Source organism: Diabrotica undecimpunctata, chromosome 1, assembly GCF_040954645.1.
Source record: "Diabrotica undecimpunctata isolate CICGRU chromosome 1, icDiaUnde3, whole genome shotgun sequence".
Lineage (NCBI taxonomy): Eukaryota > Metazoa > Arthropoda > Insecta > Coleoptera > Chrysomelidae > Diabrotica > Diabrotica undecimpunctata.
Window position 1 is genome coordinate 152,056,020 of NC_092803.1, and position 6,952 is coordinate 152,062,971.

Sequence of the window (6,952 nt, forward strand, 5' to 3'; positions counted from 1 at the left end):
GAAGAAGAAGAAGAAAAAGAAGAAGAAGAAAAAGCAACAAACTAATTCCTTACATATTGGATTAAGTGTATGAATAACCAAAGTATTTATATCTAAATACATATTTGAGTAGTTGGATTCGTAAAGATTTGAATTTAGAGTTACAAATAATAGATCGGATTAAATATTTATATTCTAAACTAATGGATAGACTGGAACACTGGAAAGGTTGGAAGCGTTTAAAAGGTTAATAAATCGATAAATGTTACAAATAACTTGGATTTCCAATACCACTAACTTTCACGTTCCGCGACGACTGAGCAGAGAATATGAACTCAATTAAATCCTAAAAATCGGAAAACGACATATCTTATTTATATAGTAATAATATATACTAACTTTAACAGATTATGATAAAGACAAAGAGAACAGAAGAAGAAATTAAAAAAAAAACTAGATAATTAAAAAACAGAAAGGCTCCTGATACGGATAACATACCGGTTGAATTCCTAAGATATGGAACTTATGGGTTAGCAAATGCATGAACTATTTACAGAATTAACAAAACAGTCATCAGACCAATAATGACATACGCGGAAGAAACACGACCTGACACAGAGAGGACAAAAAAGTATGCTAGAAAAAGTAGAGATGAGTACACTAAGAAAAATTGATGGTAAACCACTATGGGACAGATCTGAAAGTACAGATACAAGACGTAGATGCAAGGTGAAATTAGATGAAGAGGTGCAGACATTGAAGACTGCTCAAAAAATTAGGGATAGTGGGCAGTACACCTCCAGTAAGAAATGTTACAACGATGAATCGATATTGGCAAATCAAAGGATATAAAAGAAGATAATAGATAGTAAGATCGAAAAGTAAGTGAACCAGGACCTAGATACAGTGCTCCTAGCTAAAGATATCAAAAATTCTACTGATTTAAATTAAAATGCTTTGTTGAGGAAGATTAAAAAACCAGAAGAATGTGCCAAAAATATTACTGATCTTTGGTAGGTCAAAGCACATAAAGAATAATGATTAATTTTTATAACTTATCTAAATAACATCAACTTTAAATTAAGCGTCCATATATCTAGGAGAAAAAATACAAAAAACGTGATATTATTCCAGTTCAGTAATATTAGACATAATATTTAATCACAATAATACAGTTAAAGTAAATTTTAAATGTAAACAAATTAAAATTGGTTATTAAAGGAATGATTATGATCTAGAAGATGAAATGCGTACGTAGAATCTGTTTTTCTATTAATGAAAGTCCTTTTGTGTTCTGCTATCTGTTTGTTAAAGGTTCTACCCGTTTGGTCGATATAAATTTTTAGGCAGTCGTCACTTGTAAGTTTGTTATTGTAATTGCTTCTTTTGCTCTTGTTGTTGTTACTACATAACAACTAATATATTTGCTTAAGTTGTGGTTTGTTCTTAAAGCTGGCGTTATTCCTTTCTTTTTTATGTGTGTTGACTATTTTTGATGATATCTTGCCTGTACATGTAATCCAGCAGAAAGCACTGGGTTTTTCACTGTTGGTAGAAAGACTAATTTAAGAGTTTCTTATGCAGTTTTTGGTTTAAAATTTTGTTAATTGTCTATTCGTTGTAGCCATTGTTTACTGCTATTTGTCTAGTGATATTCAATTCTATCACAAAGTTGTTTTTTGACATAGGAATTCTTATTAATATTTATGTAACATGCTATGATAGGCTGCCAATTTATGTTGTATATAATGTATATAGCCGTGTCAATATGGGTAGGTTTATTATGGGATATAGAAAACTCATGTTTGTTTTTAAATCTGATAATATTTAAATCCAGAAAATTTATAAATTGATTCTATTTTGTTTCTATTGTAAATTCAATGTGACTATGTATTGAATTAATATAAGATAAGGATTAGTCAAGTTGTCTGTTAGTTCCTGTAAAGCATACCAGTATATCGACCACGTACATGATCCATAAAAACATGTGATAGTAGTGGGCTTAGGGGAATACCCATGAAAAGTCCTGCACTATTATTTGTATATATTTGATTATTAAACTCAAAGTATCTATGGAAATTAACAAAAATTCTAAATGACAAACTTGAGACAAACAGTTCTTCCCTCTCCAACTTATTCAGTCAAAACATTCGCTGCCACCTGTCGCCAAAAGGCGTTTTGCGTGGGTAAGTCAGGTGCCACTATTGCCAAAAGGCGTTTTGCCTTACTTCAGTGAGGTCCAACTGTTGCTTTCTGGCGTTCACAAATTGTGGAAATAAATAGTTTCGTTTGCCAGTCAGCTCTACGCATAATTACTTCTTGTTTTGCTGGCACCTAGGTGAAGGTTCAATTCCTACATTATGTTAAATATCACAAACTCATAGTTTAAGGCCGGCTCCACACATGGGATCCAACGTTGGCGCCAACGTTGGGTCAACTGTGTTCCCACGTTCGGTAAGGCATACACACATTGGGTTGAGTATTGGGGCGATATTAGTCTGTTCCCTGTAGAGCCAATGTCAACATGTCCAACATTTAAATTGCAGTGGCTGCGACTGTCGTGACAATGAGTGCATATGATTATATTTTGCTAAAAAAAGGCGAATTTTACGTCATTTTGTCAACAGCGTTACTTAAAGCTACTAGATCTTTAGAGATGCCGTATTTAGCAACTGCAGACTGAATATATGAGTGTAAACCTTACGTCGAGGCTCTCAATCCCATTTATTTTTTTATTAGCTCAATTCCCAAATTTCTTAACCTTCTATTTTGGCTATATTCTACATTAAACGTGACTTTAATCCACAGCCGATATATGGAAGTATGTATTTTAAAAGTTACATGGCCACACGACAGTGGTCCATTAGGACAAAATAATCTATATTTTAAAATTAAAAGCATATACTTTTGTAAAATATTTAGATGCGTACATTTTTTTTGGGTGCCTGAAAGGTACTGAAAAAACCAGATATGTATATTATTTATTTATGTAAGAAATAGCCTTTTGAGCATAAATCCCGTTCTGATACACCACCGACGTGTATCGGAGTGTTATCCTAAACAACTCAACGGAGCTGGCTCAGGTGATCGAAGATCGATGTTTATAAGTTGTAAATTTATTTTTTAATGCCGTCATGGAATGGAAATTTTCTTCGATAAAGTAATTTTAATTTTCTAAAAAGAATGCTGTGTAAAATGGCAGAACAAGCGTTTTAAAAGAAAAAAGAAGACGAGGACTCTTTTTATAAACTGTGGATTGTCATTGGTTTATTTTCTTTTACTTTGCTAGATTGTGTAAAATCAGTTACCGCTACAGAATTTTATGCAGGATACGAAAAGTACGCGCCAACAACTAAATTATGCGCAAATAGCATAATTATACGCCGATTGGAACACTGCTGTAGCGCCAATGTGTGGTCAGCATCAACGGCAACACCAATATTGGCGCTAATTCCTTTGATATGTATGCAAAAACCGACAGTCCACGGAAAACTCCCAACGTTGGAGTAAGTCATAAAAACGTTGTCACCAACATTGGCTTCAACACAGTTTTGTCGGTACACACACTGGACGAACGCTGTAGGGGACAACGTTGGCCCCCATGTGTGGAACCGGCGTAAAAGTTTATTGCTAAGTATTATATGTATTTCCCCTACGAACAAATATGGGATACCCTGGCCTTTACTAATTGTGTGATTTACGTTCAGGCATCGGTGTGGCCGTGGGGTGTAAATGGTCAATTGGTATTGAGATGTAATAGTATATGTTAGTACTGTGCAAAAATTATGAGTGAAAAGTAATCTATGACAAATGAGTAAAATATGATAATTAACGTAAAATGCACGTAAAAATGCCTAAGATGCACGTAAAAATAAAATAGCAAATTCTGAATGGGAAGATAACACAATAACTAATAACACAATAAAAAATCAAGAGTTACTGGTATCTTTCTTGGTTATAAACTCTTAGACTATTTAAGACTGTTACTGACTGATAAATTTTTACAAGTTTGTAACCAATCTAACGAATATGCAATATCGTTTTTTTGCGGAAGGAATGGCAACAGGAATCTAGAATAAATAAATGGAAACATTTAACGCCCAGAGAGTTACAAACATTTATATCACTAATGTTACATAGGGTTATATTTAATTCCAAAACTAGCGAGATTATTGGAAAAAGAAAGATCAGCTGTTTAACCCATGAAGGACGAAGTTTTCGAAAATCTTTATTTTACATAAATAATACAAATAACTCTTATGAATGGACAAAACTTACTTAGAAAAAGACAAAAATAATTATTAAATATATTAAAACCTAAAAATATTGCCTGTTGCCAAATGGCAACGCTAGGTTCCTATGGCTACATTAACCGAATGAAATAAAAGTAAAAAATATTCTATGAAATTGAGAGATAATCGGCAAAAAACTTTCTATAGCTGTGTATGAAATTTAACATTACACTTTGTGCACAAACCTACTTCACATTTGGCGCATCTTGTTCTCATGATCGACCTGCATTCTTCACCTGCACACCTAATTTTCTTTTTATTTGGTGCTGGTTCCAGTAAATGCCCAACTCCATCGTATCTAATATCATCAGATACTCTATGAAAGGAACGACTTGAGAGTGAACTAGACGGTCGGCCACCTTGTTTTGCAAGCACTCCGTATTTGGTCAGATAGGCTTGCAAAATTTCACGGCTAAACTCTAACTGTGTCAACTTGTTGCCGGATTTTTTATGTAGCACCCACGCATTTTGTATAGTCGCATCTAGCATCCAGGTAATCAAGCTCCAGTACAATTTTTTTGCCCTCATTCCTATTCTAAAGCGGTTTATATTTTCGTCCATTAGGTCGGTGCCCCCCATTGCATTATTATATTTACCAATCAGGCATGGACTTTGAACCTGGATGATTTTCTTTTCAGCTTGTAAATATCTTTTCACGAGCGATTGTGGTTCCACCCCATAACATGTTGACGCTACACTTACGACTCTGTTATCCAACCATCTTACAACTATAATACCAGTTTCTCTCTCGAGAATCGACTCTACATCACCCCTTTTGCGTTTCTGCATATTAGCTTTCGATTCTATAGGGCAGTTTTTGGGAATGCGATTTTCCCGTATTGTTCCGGTAAGGCTATAGCCACGATCCTTTATATGTTTCAAAAGGTAGATGCTCGTAAATAAATTGTCGCAGAAAAATTTGTGGGGTAATCTTGATTTATCATTGGGCAGTTCATCGAGCATTGTGACGAATGGAGCCGCACATGCTCCAAAAACTTTATAATAATGATTATTTGCTTTGGGATCGGTTCCTTCGTACATGTTGAACCTTACAAGATACCCACTTTTAGTGTTGAGGCACCAAACTTTGTATCCGAAACGAATCGGCTTTCCTTTTATGAACTGTTTACATGAGTGGCGTCCAAAGTATTTCACGATAGATTCGTCGTAATTTAATTCGCCTTCAGGGACGTAATATTCTTTATATTTTTTCTGTAAATAGTCAGCTAAGGGTCTGATCTTGTAATATTTGTCCCTTTCATTGATGGCTTCGTTATTTGCAAGGTGGAAAAAACGCCAAATTGTAAGGAACCGATCTCTTCGCATAGCGTTCATGACCATTGCATTACACATATCGCCTTTCGTATCCCAATAAAATTTTTTTCCCGGGAGCCAATTATACCCCGATAGAATCAAAATGGCAAAGAAACACCTCATTTCTCCTGCGGAAATTTTGGGGTCGGAAAAGTTCTTCTGTAGTGCATAACTCGTGCATTGGTTGAGAATGTAACTAATTATATCCTCGTCGAAAAATAATTCGAATATCTCGACAGGTGTCAACGTATTGAATGGTTAGTAGCTATATTCTGGGAAACTAGCAGCATTGTCGACCAAATCACCCGTTATCCAATTTAGGGACTCGTATTCAATTTTCTTCACTTGAGAGGTAGTTTGTGGGATGAAACTTCCGCTGCTTTCCTAGGAATTATCCATCGCTTGAACTGCATCTTCTTCGATGTCGTCATCCTCCTTGTCTGCTTCTTCGCCATACATTTGCACCTCAACATTTGCTTCCAGCTGTTTTCTAGAAAGATTGTCGATGAATCCTTCCCCATCCTCCTCGCCAGAATCTTCATCAGTGAGGTCTCCAATATTTGGGGGCTCAACATAAATATTTCTAACGTTGACGTCATCTTCGTAAACCATGTTCAAAGCTTCTTGTAGAGAGCAACCCCGCCTGAAAAAACAAGATGCCTGTAGATACTAGCGTTGCCATATGGCAACGCGATGAATAAAAACAAAATATTGTAAAAGATCGCTTTTTTTCAAGGGTTGTCAAATATTCACAGAGGGAAAATGACCTTTCTATTAGAGCATAATTGTTACTTTAGCCACTTAGATGTAATAGTTATTCAGAAGTAATTGACAAATTGAGCTACTTACACAAATCTTATATCCATTTTTACAACTATCAAAAACGGTGACTATAAAATCTCACAAACACCAACGAATTAAGTTTTTGTTAGGTGTATATATTCAAATCACTTATTTTCTGCAGACCGGCACGTTCTTGGCAACAAAACAAATTAACATAACCTCAAAATAATAAGATTCGTACGTCAATACCAGTGTTGCCATATGGCAACTCCAGTCCTTCATGGGTTAAAGCTTTTTCTACCCACATGAGTCAAAATAGATTCTTGTTGACTGTTTGATGCCTGAATTTTACCAGAAATCCAGCAGACAATGAACCAACGCCTACTGATAGAATCTTCAAAGTTAGACCTATAAATAATTTTTTGAACTAAAAAATATGTGACATTTACTCTTGTAGATGACAATTGAGTCTAGATGATCCAATTGTGTTACACCGTGCCCGTTTAAATTTTAGGCAGTAGATAAAAAAGAAGAAACACAAATATGGTATTAGGCTCTTATATGCTTATGCTTATAGAAGCAAA